Here is a 14,045-nt window from a genome sequence, read left to right as displayed (position 1 = left end):
GAAAAGGTATTTCTTTTTTCTGTCATCTTTAACACCTGGACAGTTGGCAAAAACTTTGTCACTGCTGAAACCTGCTAGTAAATAGGTTTGAATAAGAATATAATTGGTGCATAGGAACAAAATTGAGAACAGGAAAATGTTGCCAGTTTTAGCTACAGTATTCAGAATGGTTTTCTCCCTGTTAGTAACTACTACTTTGACAATAGCCGATGATAGAAAACAGCCATTAATCCTTTTTCTCAGTTTGCTGTGTCTACTTCATGCTATTATCCAAGTATGTTTAAAGAGTTAGAGGTTCTATACCAACACTTCCTTGTGTTTTGTCTGTGTAGCGCTGCATTTTAAATTTGTTTGTCCGTTTTCTTTTGGAGATTATTTAGCAGAATTAAATCTATAAGCTTTGCACTTAATTACATTTTGGGCATAATTTCAAATGTAATTACTAGCCATGTCTTTGAGGCCACCTTTGAAGAGGTGTAGCCCAAATACTGGTGCATGGAACAGTCACTATTTTTTAGAAAAGCAGTATATTTAGCAAGCTAGATTTTTGTTTGAGTAAACTTACACTAACTAAAAGCCTATCCCAGCATTTTTAGTGAACTAGCAGCACATCATGGCGTTTAGGAGTGGTACAAAGCCCTCAGCAACACTTCTGCCTCATTAACAAATTGTCCAAGAGGACCAGAAGGAAGGGCAGTTGGCTCAAAAGCTCCCTACATTGCGCTGCCCACATATTGCTAGAGCACAGAGAGTGCTGGAGCCGTTTTGGTCCCCTCTCATCTCGCATGTATCACCAGCACATATGTTGTATATGTGGTGGAAAAGGGCTGTTCTGTTTGACTTCACCTGCAATGGGGGAATGTATAATAAGCCTTTGTAAATTCACAACAAGTTTAAAGCTTCTATTGCTCTTTTTGGGGGGTTTTCAATTCTCAAATTATGCCTGCATCCTTTATAAGAGTGGTTCTCTGTTGCTTGCTGTAGGGAGCTTTGCTACCACTTTGCCCTTCTCTTTATCACCTCCCAACTAATACCATTTTGACATTGTTTCTACCCTGTTCCTGCTACTGCTTTCACACTTCTCCCTGATTTTTACCCCCTTCCTTCCTTGCCTTTCCTTATTGTCTCCAGCAGCTTGGTCTGCCCTTTGCTCCATGTTCACCTCTGTTGTTGTTGTGCTGTTTTAGTGAGGCATGTCTTGCTATTTGGACATCAGGGTTTTATAATGTATTTTTCTATAGCGGCTTAGGGATCATCCACCCAGTGCTTTTAAACAGAATCCTATCCAGGGATCCCTTGAATTCATGGCATGGAGCACCTTGTCCCAGCTATCCTGTGCTAGCACCAGTAATTGCTCTGATCCTCATCCCAAATTGTTGCTGCAATGGGAAAATAGTTGGACTCTCTTAGCTCTACTTAGCTCTCTAGGAAGATGCACCCTATTCCCCAGCAGAGCGTTTAAACACTTCCCAGCAGTTCTGGTGCATGTGATAGCAGATGGTCACTGGCTGATAAAAAGTTAGGAAGCTATTAGGAGCTTAATCAAATCTCTCTCTGCCATGCTTACAATCAATAGGAGTTGTTGACAGGGAAATTGGGGGCTGGCAGACATCTAGTTTTTTGCAATGAAGGATGTGTAACTGGAAGCAGAGTGGATAAAGCACAGTTACATTTCAGGGGGTGGGTGGGCTGATGTGGAATTGCTGGTTTTGGTTTGGTACCAGTAATACATTTGTTTTTCAGGTAGTGCCCTGTTTGAAGGTGAAACAAGCATCAGCAAACGCATCTTCTTGAAGGGCGTCAAGGGAACTTGAAAAGTGGGTACTGGTTTCCCTGGTAAGATTACAAATCATATTTTTCCAGGATTTTTTTAAAAAATGTATTCACTATACAAAAGCTTTTGGTCCTGAAAGAGGGGTATGTTCTAATGCAGCAGCAAAGCTGAAAATGAGGTGGCACACTTAATGGAGAAGGCTTAATATTACTGATATCTTGGGTATATATTTTAATGACCTATATAAAATAAAATATCTGCCCCAGATAAGAAAAAATGCAACTGATAGATTAAATATACAGATGGATACAGATTATTAAGAAACCAGACTATTTAACAAGAAGAAGAAAATTCAGATTATGCACTGCTATGCTTTCACTTTTTCTTTTTTAACCTCATTTTAACTGAAAGCATTCCTTGTGAGTGCCTTTCATTGGCCAAGAGGAGAAGACAAGCAGAATAGAAATTTCCTCAATTTCTGTTCTGCTTCCAAAGATACTTAAATATGAATCTTATGACAATGGGCACTTGAATCAGCCATTATATCAGCAGAGAAAGTTTCATTTAACTGGAATGTCACTGAAACAAATCTGTTGATTGAATTTTTTTTGAATGCTTTGAGAAACTTCTTAGCTCCCTCATTATCAAAAGAACTCTCCACAAAGCTTTGATATAGCTGATCAGTTTTTATTATTATAACTGCAAGAATATAGCTTCTTGTGTCACAATACATTGGGGTCTCATTGCTGCATATTAAAGACTAACCATTACTACTCCACTACTGCTGCCCATTATTATCTCTTTTTATCATTTCCCTCGGCTGACTTGTCGGGGAAGTAACAATATTACTCCGTGCTCTTCAAAAACATGGTGGTGGCATTAGTGTAGGAGGGACTCAAGTCACAGGGCACAATTGTCTTTCTGTGAACACATTTAATTTTCTCTTGATTCTCTCCCTTAACAGGTTAATACTTACATGCGGTAATCTTAATTAAGGGTAGGGGCCAAAAAGGACAGTTGTGTTGCAAATTCACTTACTTCTGGGTCAAATACCAAGCTGAAGCTAATTATGTGAAAACCAATGCAGCAGCCAAAAAGCAGCAAAACATGCCAGATTAAGAACTTGTTCTCTGTTAAATCACAGATACCAATACCACAGCCTTATTTCCTCTGCATTCTTTAGCCTTGAATAATATCCTAGAATTAAGTGATGAAACAAGCTGCAATGCAGCCACAAGTCTTGGTTCCCTCACTGTCCAGATTTAGGACCTTTTGAAAATCTCCACAGCTTTTGTCTGGATTCCCTGCCCAGGCTTCCTTTGCACAGAAACCAGAACATGAGCACAAGATATATGACTGGACCTTGTCCTAACAGGAAATCAGAACCTCCAAAGGGTGTGTACCCAAATCCGGGACTTGGAAAGTGCTTGAGCCCTTGAGGGAAAATTACGATCGGACATGTCACGCAGCCCTGGTAGGCTAGCTCCAGTACTCGGTGTTTCAAACAGTTCTCCTTAATTCTCCAGGACAACGAAGCAGGAAAGAAAGAGAAAAAGCATGCTCTTCCAACACTTTCTGCCTTCCTGATATATAATTACGATCCAAAATAACCTCTTACTTCAAGGACCCTTGCGGTAAGAAGACTAGCCACTTGAGAAAAAGAGACCTTGAATTTCTCATAGGGGTTTAAGTTTTAAAGACATACTCTTCTCTGATTACTGTTTGTTGTGTAGCATGCTTAATCTTTCATAGGTAAAATAACTCTTAGAGTGGGGAAAACAGTGGGTAACTCTACCCCTCTCCATAAATGCAACTATTTAAGTGTGTTTTTAGTGTCATGTTCAGTCTGGCTGAGTTGAGACAATGCACCAAATTCTATCTGCCATGTTGATGCAGCCATGCAGCAGCCTCTCTTAGTTTTGAATGACATGGCTTTTGCTGACTCTTTTTCCAACTGAAGAATCATTTTATGGAGCTTTCATATATAATATTTGTTTCCAGCTTTTCTGGACCCTAGAAAAGCAGACTCAGAAGGAAAGAGATGAAGTTTGGGGAGCAGAAAAGCCTTCAGGGAGTTCAAGTATGACAAGCTGAGATGTAGGGAAGTTGGTTGTCTCAGGCAGGTTGAGTCTGTGCAGAGGTGGGCTCCTTGTTGGGCTTCAGTGTTTAAGGAAAACCTTATTCAGCAGCTAAACTGAGAAGAAATCCCTTCTCATTAAGGAGAAGATGTCGGGCCCACCCGCGTTTTGACCTGCTGGGGGACAGCATTTCTTCATGGCACCCGGCATGAAGGATGTGCAGGGCAGGTTGGAGCAGAGATCAAGCCCCAAGAAACCCGCTCTCTCCCGGCTGCCGAGCAAACGCTTCCACTCGCCAGCGGTGCGTCCTACCCGCCCTTCCGACGAGTCCCCCAGCCCCTCCCGACCGGTCTGCCCCGCGCCCCCCCCGCAAACGGGCAGCCCCCGCCGCCTCAGCGGTCGCCCCCCCCAACTCAACCGTCGGCGCCGCGCGCCCCTCCCGCTCCCCAGCGGACGGCGCTGCGCGCGCGGCTCCCCGCAGCCCCTGCCGCCCTAACGGACTGCACCGCGCGCGGAGGCGGGGAGGGCCGCGGGCGCCAGATTAAGGCGCCGGGGGCGGCGTGTGCGGGAAGCCGGGATTTGCGGAGGAGCGAGGAAGGGGGAGTGAGCGGAGCAGGGGCCGCGGAGACAGAGGACAGCGGCTTTCTCTCGCGGAGCGGAGCTCTTCCCCTGAGCGGCGGCCGGTCCCTCTAGCGAGGGCGCGGAGCCCCCCGCCCTCTCCCCTCAGCATGGGCCGCGGGGCAGCGGCGGGGGGACCGAGGGGGACGGTGAGCGCAGCCGGGAGCAGGATGGCGTCGGCGGCGGGACCCTGCCTGGCCGAAAGCGACTGAGGCGGGCTGTGCACTGGGCCCGGCCCGGCCACCCGTCACGGCGCCCTGCCGCCGCGGGAGGGCATGAGCGCCCGCCCGGGCGCAGCTTCGTCGCACAGGTAGCGCGTTCTTCCGCGGCTGGGGCGTCTGTCGCTGTCGGGGGGGTGTCGCCTCTCACAGATATGTCGCTTTGCCTGTCGGGGACGCCTGGTGGCGTGGGTCGTCGCCCCGGGCTGCTGTTCGCGCCTCGCCGCGGCCCTGGCGAGCGGCCCCGGGCGGGCTGCGCCCACGGCGGGCTCTCAACTTTCGTCGGCGTGGCTAGAAATGTGCCGCGGCGGCGCCGAGCTGCTTTGACGTTTTGATCCTTTCCGAGAACTTAACAGGATCGCAAAGCCCTGCGGGCGGCTTTGCCCGGTGAACCGGGCTTATACTCGCGGGCCTCGACTGTAAGCTGCGTGCGCAGCGGGGCAGCCGCGGCGGCCCTGCGCCCGCAGCTGCGCGGCACGAGGCTACCGGAGCCGAGCTTTCCCGGCGCGCCGGGACAGGAGCAGGGGGCCGACCCAAACCACCTCGGGGAAGGGCGGCGCTGGCTGTCGGTGTTGCTTAAGGATGGTGTCCCCAAAGCACATGCAGTCAGGCATAAAGAGGGAATTTCTAAATTCGGATACTGCAAAAACAAGGCGCAGAACTGTGAGTCTGAAAAAGCAGTAACATGGCCTGCGTCGCTCTTGAATTCTGAAGCTTAAGTCAAAAGTTTTGAATAGCAACAGAGCTTACAAGCTCCGTTTTTTTTTTTAGAAAAAAATTATTTGATTCTGTCAGGCAAAGATCCGTATATCCACAGTTAAGATTCGATTCGGGACATAAATCTGTCAGTACAGAACTGGGGAATTACCTCAACTCCTGCTAATTGAGGCATCGCTTTGCCAGTTTGACCAGTGTGTCTCTAGCTTCCCTCCTGGCAAGTACCTGTGTCATAGGTGTGAGATTGACAAACCCTGCATAAAAAAAATGCTCGCAAATACTACAAGTGCAATGAAGGTATGTATCTTTACTGGGTTGCTGTTGTTGCATATTGAATTGACTTTGTATTTAGCAATATGACGTTCTTTGCAAAACTTGTGGAGTGTAAACCAGACAATAATGTGCCTGTGAGTGTGCGAGATACAGTAATTACTATAATCAATGTCTTTCTCTAATGCATTATCTGCCCAGTTGCTAAAAGGAGAAAGACAAAAAAGCCAAGGAAAAATGACCTGAACATTAGTTTTTATCACTGATAAAATGGTGTTAAATGTAAATGTTGATAACATTCAGTAGCAAACACTTTTTGCTATTTTTTATTTTCTAAATTCAGAGTTACTAGATCAAAAAAGTAGTAAGAGTATATTTACTCTTATTACTATACTATACAGTATTTAAAATCTGTAGTTCGCATGATTACAGTTGAGGCAATCGTAGTTTCAATGCGTTTTTTAAATGGCGTCACTTTGCTGTCAATCTGCACACTTACCCTCTTTCTCTGGTATTTTTATATGCCAGTTTGTATGAGTGTGCATGCTAAAACCACTTTTTATATACTCTTCCCTTTCTTTGAAAACTGATTAGAAAAATACACAGTTTGTATGATAATAGAACTGTCAGGATGTCTAATCAGCTAGGGTAATCACAGTAAACAAGAAGTGACCAATCTGAGAGAAGGAGGTCACCAGCTCTGAAAAATTACACACCATCCTCTGTGTCAGCTTCTTTCAGCTTTGCCTTCTGTGCACCTCTGCTCACCCCAGCCTTTGTCATCCAATTTGCACCCAAGCTCTGTCATTTCAGTTCAGCACGTTATCCTGCAGCCTTCTCCAATGTCACCATCTCTTTTTATTAGCATCTCCTTAAATCCTCTTCTGTTGAATGCCTTGCTAGTGCCGGTAAAACGTGACACAAATTACCGCTCATGTTTTCCTTTCCTAGCCAAGTAGGGTGGGTGTGATAGTTTATGTAAGGAGGGCGGGAGTGAATTCAAATGCATATATACACGTGTGCCCATGCGCATGTACATAATCATACATATATAGATACTCACTTAAAAATCTGAATTGATAGTGTTTTAGCTGTGTTCATGCCTCTGTTATGTTCACTTTTAACAGTTACTTTGCCAAATAAATACACTGACGGGATTAGAGAATCCTTTAAGAGAGCTTATTTCCATATTTAAACATAGATACCTACTTCATGTTAACCTGGGCAGGGAACAGAAACAATGCCATGTGACATGGGTGTTCAGTCAACTGCAATCTGTAGTTTACTGTTTTGGAATTTACAATATTATGTTCAATATTTGCAGCAAATTTCTCCTGAACAGTTTCCAGTTTAGAAAAATAATAGATTCATAGAAAATCTCCAGCCAAAAAATGAGTAAATCTTAGAAACCTGGAGTGTATTACTAGTCATTCATAGATATAGAGGGAAAAACAATGCAAACAATTGAGTTTATTCAAAAGATAATTTTGTTACTTCAAGGCAGCAAGCAATAGGTTCAAGGACCAAGTGAACGGTTCAAGGGCAACCTTATGTATTAATTCTAAAACTGTGAATATGTATACATATATGAATATGCAGTGTTGTCTGTATTATATGCAGGTTCTGGAGTACCTATGAGGAAAGTGTATTTATTTGAGAGATCTTTGGTATTGAGGTTACTAGGGTATGCACACAAATCAATTTCATTTTCATGAGATGACAGCCCAGTGATTGTAGAGAATACAATATGATTCAGCAGACAGTCATATAATTTCAAAAGCATATTTTTAAAAGAGCTCATAGGATTTTAAAATTGCTGTTTCAAACTCTGTTATACACAATGATTCATGAGGAAAGGAAAAAAGGGTAAGGTGGTCCAGCCTGCTTAATATTTTTTCAAGCCATTGGGGCTTGATCCAATAGCCTTTATATAAAGCTGATTTCCATGAGACTTTGCCAGAGTTAAATATGTAGGTTAATTCTCCAATTCATGGAGATTTCTAAGAAAAAAATTGCCCTGTTGTCCTTGAATCTTACATTTGCTTAAAGGTCCAGTTTTAGAAATACATGTGCCACGTATACAGGTTGGTAGGTTGAAACTGTTGACTATCTTAACATACAGCTGAATTACAGCTATTATGAAATGATGTGCTGTAACAAGGATCATGTAGGTGAAGGTCAAATCCCCAAATAAATCCCAAAGACTTACTGGAGTTGTAGCTGAGAGACTGTGTGAGGATTTGGAATGTGTCTTAAGTAACATGATGTAAGTGAGCCTATGCAGCTTGCCACTGATTCCATAGTAATACGTAAGATGTATTTGAAAGGTTCAAGAACTAAAACATATGTCTTATAATTTTATAAGGGATTGTATGCATTTGTGTAGTTGGTAATGTCACCTTTTACTCTGTCACAGTGACAGAGTATTTCACCTTGAAAAGCTTATTTTGAATTCTGCCCTGTTTTCTGTCCATAGTCCTTTGCATCTAAACAAACAGCTCTGAGAATATTAAACGGTGGTGTGAACACTTGATCTGCCATCATTGCATGATAAAAATATGCATTTACTTCAGAAATACAAAGTTTAATGATGTCTTGCTGTCTTACAATTCTAGATTTTCAGGAGATAGTTTAAAACCTAATTTCCAAGGTTTAGAACTGTTAGAAAAGATGATGTCTTTAAATGTTAATCAAGTAAATACAAATCATATTAGAACTGCCTCTTCATTCATACTAATGATAGCAGTAGATGTAATATGCACAAATAGGTATTACATTTTCCTCCATAAGAGAAGCGTCTCTGCTGCTTTAGGTGAAACAGGAGTCTTTCTAAAATACCTATCTGAACTGGTGAAATTATGGATGAAATTCTCATCTACAGTCTAATATAAATCTGATCATTACAATTTTTTCCAGGTTTGCGCTTTCCTATACGGGGAAGCAGAATTTGTGAATTTTTATTTCTGGCTGAGTAAGTTATTCCAAAGAAGTCTTGGTTGTGCAACCCTTTGGTTTCCATTCTGGTTTAAATGTTTGCAATTTTAACTGTTATTATAATTACTTGTTAGGTAGAACTTTACAACAACATGTATAAACTAATGCATTTTTTCAGTTGCTCTAGTCCTTTTAGGCACTAAAGCTGTCATAGCTAACACTTTGCCTAGTTAACAATTTTGGCACATTTTTGAACTGAGTTATGGTGGATTAACACATTCTGCCCAACAGAGGAACTGCCAGAGCAGTCCACATGTGAACTCTCAGCCCACTCCTCTTAAGAGGCAGAATACACTATGTTAAACCTCTTACTGATGTTTGAACTGTCATGTTTACTGCGCAATTTTAGCAGGCTACACCATTCATTTCTGTGGCTTAGCCAACGACTTACTAAACTTGATATAATATGATCATATTAAAATGTGTGCTTCTTTGTTGGTGTTTTTGCCCGTGAGCAGGTGAAAAATTGTTTAAATCCTAAGCCACCAAGCTGCGTAGATGCCTTGATTATGTCTGAATTCCAGCAGGATTCTGAAAAGAGGCATTCCCACGACTGCCTGGTATATATATATTCCTGGAGCACAGCTAACCCATTTAAAAGTACATGTGAATGTATCCCATAGGCTGTTGTTAGGGTGCTCCAGAGAAAGAGAACAACCAACCTGATTTTGGCTTGCAAATTTGCAGCAGACTTGAACAGTTTCTCATTTTTGAGGTGTATGGCGTAAGTACAGTGTAATTTGCTGCAAACGGGTGAACAGACTTGAGAAAGAAGGGATTATGGTTGTGAACTATGTGCTGCCTTTTTTTGGCCTCTGGTTAGGTGCCTAGTTATTTTCAGTGTCTCACCTATTTGCTTCAGGCATTTCCTCTAGGCTAGTATATGTAACTTCCTTCTCAGAATCTTATTCTTGGGTACCTGATTTTCTACATGTTTTCTGTAGGAAACTTGGCAGCCAAACTTATGAAATCCGCTGGATGGCAGAGTTCCTAAAAGTTAAATCCTGCGATCTTAATATATTTAGTCCTAAGTCTTTATTATAGATGTTGAGAGATGATTACAACCTGATTTTCAAAATTAAGAAATGCTCATGTGAATCTGAAGCTTTCATGTATTATTTGAACACACAGTTGTTGTCAAACAACTGACTCAGTCTTGATAAAACCGGTCTTTTATACCAAACAGTGCATATAAAAGAATTTGACATGACACATTAATTGCTATTGAATTTTAAAGGAAGGAGATTAAACAGTACATGAATTATTTGCATTTATAATAGGTAGAGCTATCATTAATAGATGGTTAATTGTATTTTTAGTAGGATAATATATATTTCTCATTTGGTTTAGTTTCTGTCCTAATGATTTTTGCAGCCAAAGCAATAAAAAGAGTTTGGAATTATTACTCATTCTTTCAGATTAGTAATTGGCATCAGGAAAGAAATATTAAGTGAGAAAGCATGTTATAATTCTGCTTATGTCATTTTGGTAAAGATGTCAGTCTTTCAAGAGCTAGGATTGTTGCAGATAGATTTTATTTTGCTGTTGGACACTGGAAATTCTTCACTTCTGAAAAATATGGCAACCTGAAGCAGCCCCTGTTTTCTATAATTTGACTCACTGTGCTTAAAGATAAGTCACTAAGTTTTGGAAAACTAAAAATTACAAGAATACTTTGAGGATCGAGTTCTCCAAACTGGTTGCCTAAAACTGGATAACTAGATTCAGGCTCTGAGGAATGTATGTGTGTATGTATATGTATATGCATATGTCTGTGTATATATATATGTATATCTATGTGTATGTGTAGAGAGAGTTAAATCACCTGTGATCTAAATACATGTTTTAAGTGGCTAATATGGATTTAACAGACTTGCCAGCCTTTAGGTAATTAAGTTTTACCCTCAGTGTAATTTCTAGCTTTAAATATTCAGAGCAGAGAATGTACTTCAAAGACCACAGAGATTGTGTAAAAGGCAGACATCTACTGCAACAGCTGTGTTTTAAAATACAAATATGAGCTGTCCTTCTGTTCTTAAAACTGGCTTGCAATCACTTACTTTTAATAGAAGTTTCAGAGTTGTGGACCCCAACTAGCTGAAAGTCTCTCTCTGTGGTCCTGAGAAAGGTGCTTGAGGACACTCACCCCTTTCCAGCATTTTCCTGCTGGCTGGCTCCTCATCGCTCTGTGCTTATTGTAAGATGCTCCCTACTCAGTCTCTTGCCTGATTAGGGATCCAGTTTTGAAATGCTGATCTCCTCCATAGACACACAGAAACCCCCATGAAGACAGTTATCATCAGGAACCGTGGAAGCTTAGATGGAAAGAATATTTCTCCGTAATAGGATGGCCAGTAATTTGGCAGCATTTTGTGTGATGTAAATAGTTGAAATAACAGAGAATTGGCCTAAAATCTTCCTGGTGTAAATCATGTTCTTTTACCAGTTATAGGTCTGATAGGTCATATACATTACTCAGAAGAGTACTGACCTTTCTAAGGGCTTTTAAGGAACTCCGCTGTGAGATTCATCCCATTGGTTTGAATGTCCCTATTCAGTTCATTTATCACACAAACCCTAGGGATTTGTCTTTTCTTTCCCAGTATATAGGGGTAGCTGTATGCGGTAAGAGTTGGCCCAAGTGTGTTGCTTCTGGAGATCTCACCAACAGCACTGTAACCAAATTACTGTGCTGTTTATTTCTACTGGTCCTGTGTTCTGTCTGTACCACAGCTGGGCTCACATGGCACAATTTAATAATGAGCCTCTATCCACTCTCCTTACATCCTTCCTAACATATATAAATGTATTTTATTTCTTAATAGTGGAATTGTATCTCTGTAACATTATTCCCTCCTTCATCTCTCAAGTCTAGTGCAACGCTGGAGTTCAGACCACACTGTGTGTTAAACTTGGATTTTACAGCCAACATCATGTTAAGGTCTCTAAAATGAGCTCCAAGTTTGTCTACGTGTTTTGATTTTACAGCTTCTTATTTATCACCTCTCTAGGGTGAGCAAGCCCCCAGTGTTCTTTTTCTTTCTGTGTCCTTGATCATTCTCGCTGCTCTCTTTTACATCTGCTCTTGTTCTGCAGTATCTTTTTTTTTTAAGTGGAGGGCTGATAGTACTCCACACAAGTCTGCACTGTTATTTCACTGAGCAGTTTTAATATTCTTCATAGTATTAACGCTTCCATGTATGCATCCTCTCATCTTGTTAGCTTTTGTGTCCACAAGCCTGCGTGGAGCAGGGGGATTTAATTGAGCTGTATATAATGATGTTCAAGTACCCTTTCTGAGAGCATATGATTAATCTGGAAGCATATAAGGTATTAGTTTACATATTTTTCACCAGTATGTATTGATCTGTCTTAGCTTATATTGAATTTCATTTGCCATCAAGTTGACAAATTCAGCTGGTTGATGTGGGTCTCTCCGACGTTCTCTGCACTCCTTTTTTCATTTCTGCTGGCCATAGTACTTTGTGCCATCCAGAGATAATCTTGTTTCACTGCTCCTTACTTTTTCAACATCATTAATAACACTGATCTTCGTATGGAATCCTGAGCAGTAATATTCATAACCTTTTACTGTGATGAAAATTTACCCTTTAATTCTGCTCTTGCTTTCTGTCTTCTTGGCTAGTTTTTCATCCAGGATAGTGTTCGGATTCATGTCCTGTGACTGTTTTGTTTCTTTAGTAGCATAGCTTTTGAAAGTCTAAATAAAATATACAACTGTTTCCTGTATTCACCACTATACCAGCATATTCAAAGCATTCCAGCAGATTAGGAATATCTAATTCCAGTATCTATTAGTGGTGTCTAATTCCAGATTAGCAATATCTAATTCCAGGAGATTAGTAACATCTGAAGAAGCCATGTCATTTTCAGGTTTAAAGAAATACTGTCCTTAATGATTTCTAACCAAACTTCCAAATACTGATGCAGAAATTACTGATCTGGAAATCTATACATCACATCTAAAGCTTTTTAAAATACAGTGGCAGTGTGCACTACTCCTGTAGTGCAGAGCAATGTATCTTTTCATTGAGATACTACATTTTGTTGGTAGCAAATAAGCTATATCTTCCTTCAACTTCAGAAGGTTTTTATTATCTCATAATTTAACGGTCTAAGCCGAATTACTTATTTGAGTGGCGATTATAAACCAGGTGACCCTCGTTTAAGAACCACTGTGGATAGACATCAAGTTAATTGATCATGAATCAATAGCAGCCCTGATGACGAGGGTCATCGTTGTGTTAGGATCTTAACTCAGTACTTGCTTTGCATTGGAAATATATCCTTAGAAAAATAGTCTGTGTTTCTCAGTTCCTTTCTTATCTTATGAGTTCTGTTTTTCCCTCCATCAAGCTTTTAAAACCTTGAACTAGGATAAAATAGAAGTTCAGTGGGGGTACATGGGGAACACATGATGATGTTCAGTGAAAGAGTGTCAGCTTATCCCTCCCTCCTGCAAAATGTGATACAGAATTCTATTTTGATTTAAAATAAAATGATTTGGCTGGACTTTAAAGGAGAGCAGGGACTATACAGAGCAGTAAAATCCATGCAGCTGGTGCCACCATACTCTTAAAAGTTTTCTTTCCTGATATTTAGTGTAGCTCAGAGCAGTAGAAATGGAAAAGAGGTACTAGAGAGGCAGAAAGAGTAGATATTAGTAGGCAGAAGTAGTTTGCTACTGAGACTTACTTTCTGTTTGTACATAACAATTTGTCATCAGGCAAGTGTGCTGCCCTGTTTTTAAATGAAGTGGTTGTGACACCCTGACTGTTACTTTGCGGTCTCCCATTTTAACCTTGATTCTTGGAATCTGGGCAGTGGGACAGTGTAAGGTGTAGACTGCTTTTGTGGATATTGCTAAAGTGAAATTTGAAAATATCAGTAATGACAGAAGGAAAAATACATTTTCTTCTTATCTTGAATTATATTCAAATTAATATATGAGAAGTGGGAATTGTCTTAACACTGTTAGGACAAAATAATGTTTGAATCACCAAATTGCTATTGTGCATTGTATAACTAGCCTGTAATTTGGTGTTACAAAGTCTATAACAGAAGCAGTAATTGTAACTCAAAGTGATTTATGAATAATTTTCCTAGAGATGAGGTATTTTTGGTATTATACCTTTTTTGAAACCTATTCATTTGGCTGATAAACTTATTAAAAATTTTTTTATCTCAGAGGCTGAATTATTTTAAAGTAAAATGTCTTAGGGATATTTCTAGACTAATTCCATTATTTTTGGACAAAAAAAATAAGTTAATCTATTATATATTTTGAAATGTGTTGAATAATTTTAGACATTATATATGATTCCCTTTAGTCCTTGGAGGACTGAGTGGATGATA

The 14,045-nt window shown here is 40.6% G+C and overlaps 1 protein-coding gene across 4 annotated transcripts in view; it reads left to right on the top strand.

Annotated features, from left to right (window-relative positions):
- Positions 1–3,186: 3,186 nt before the first annotated feature.
- The window catches only part of CNGA3 (cyclic nucleotide gated channel subunit alpha 3), a 42,253-nt gene continuing 31,394 nt past the window's right edge, over positions 3,187–14,045 (top strand). For 2 of the 4 annotated variants that reach the window (XM_026103238.2, XM_026103235.2), the window contains exon 1: positions 4,297–4,780. The gene's annotated coding sequence lies outside the window, so the exon portion shown is untranslated. Of the gene's footprint in view, positions 3,409–4,296; positions 4,781–5,375; positions 5,703–14,045 lie in introns of those variants that run through there. The other 2 variants (XM_064501956.1, XM_026103237.2) reach the window with 2 other exon arrangements.

Source organism: Dromaius novaehollandiae, chromosome 1, assembly GCF_036370855.1.
Source record: "Dromaius novaehollandiae isolate bDroNov1 chromosome 1, bDroNov1.hap1, whole genome shotgun sequence".
In the NCBI taxonomy this organism is placed as follows: domain Eukaryota; kingdom Metazoa; phylum Chordata; class Aves; order Casuariiformes; family Dromaiidae; genus Dromaius; species Dromaius novaehollandiae.
The sequence above is the reverse complement of the archived record's forward strand: the minus strand, read 5'-3'. Positions and strand labels throughout refer to the sequence as shown.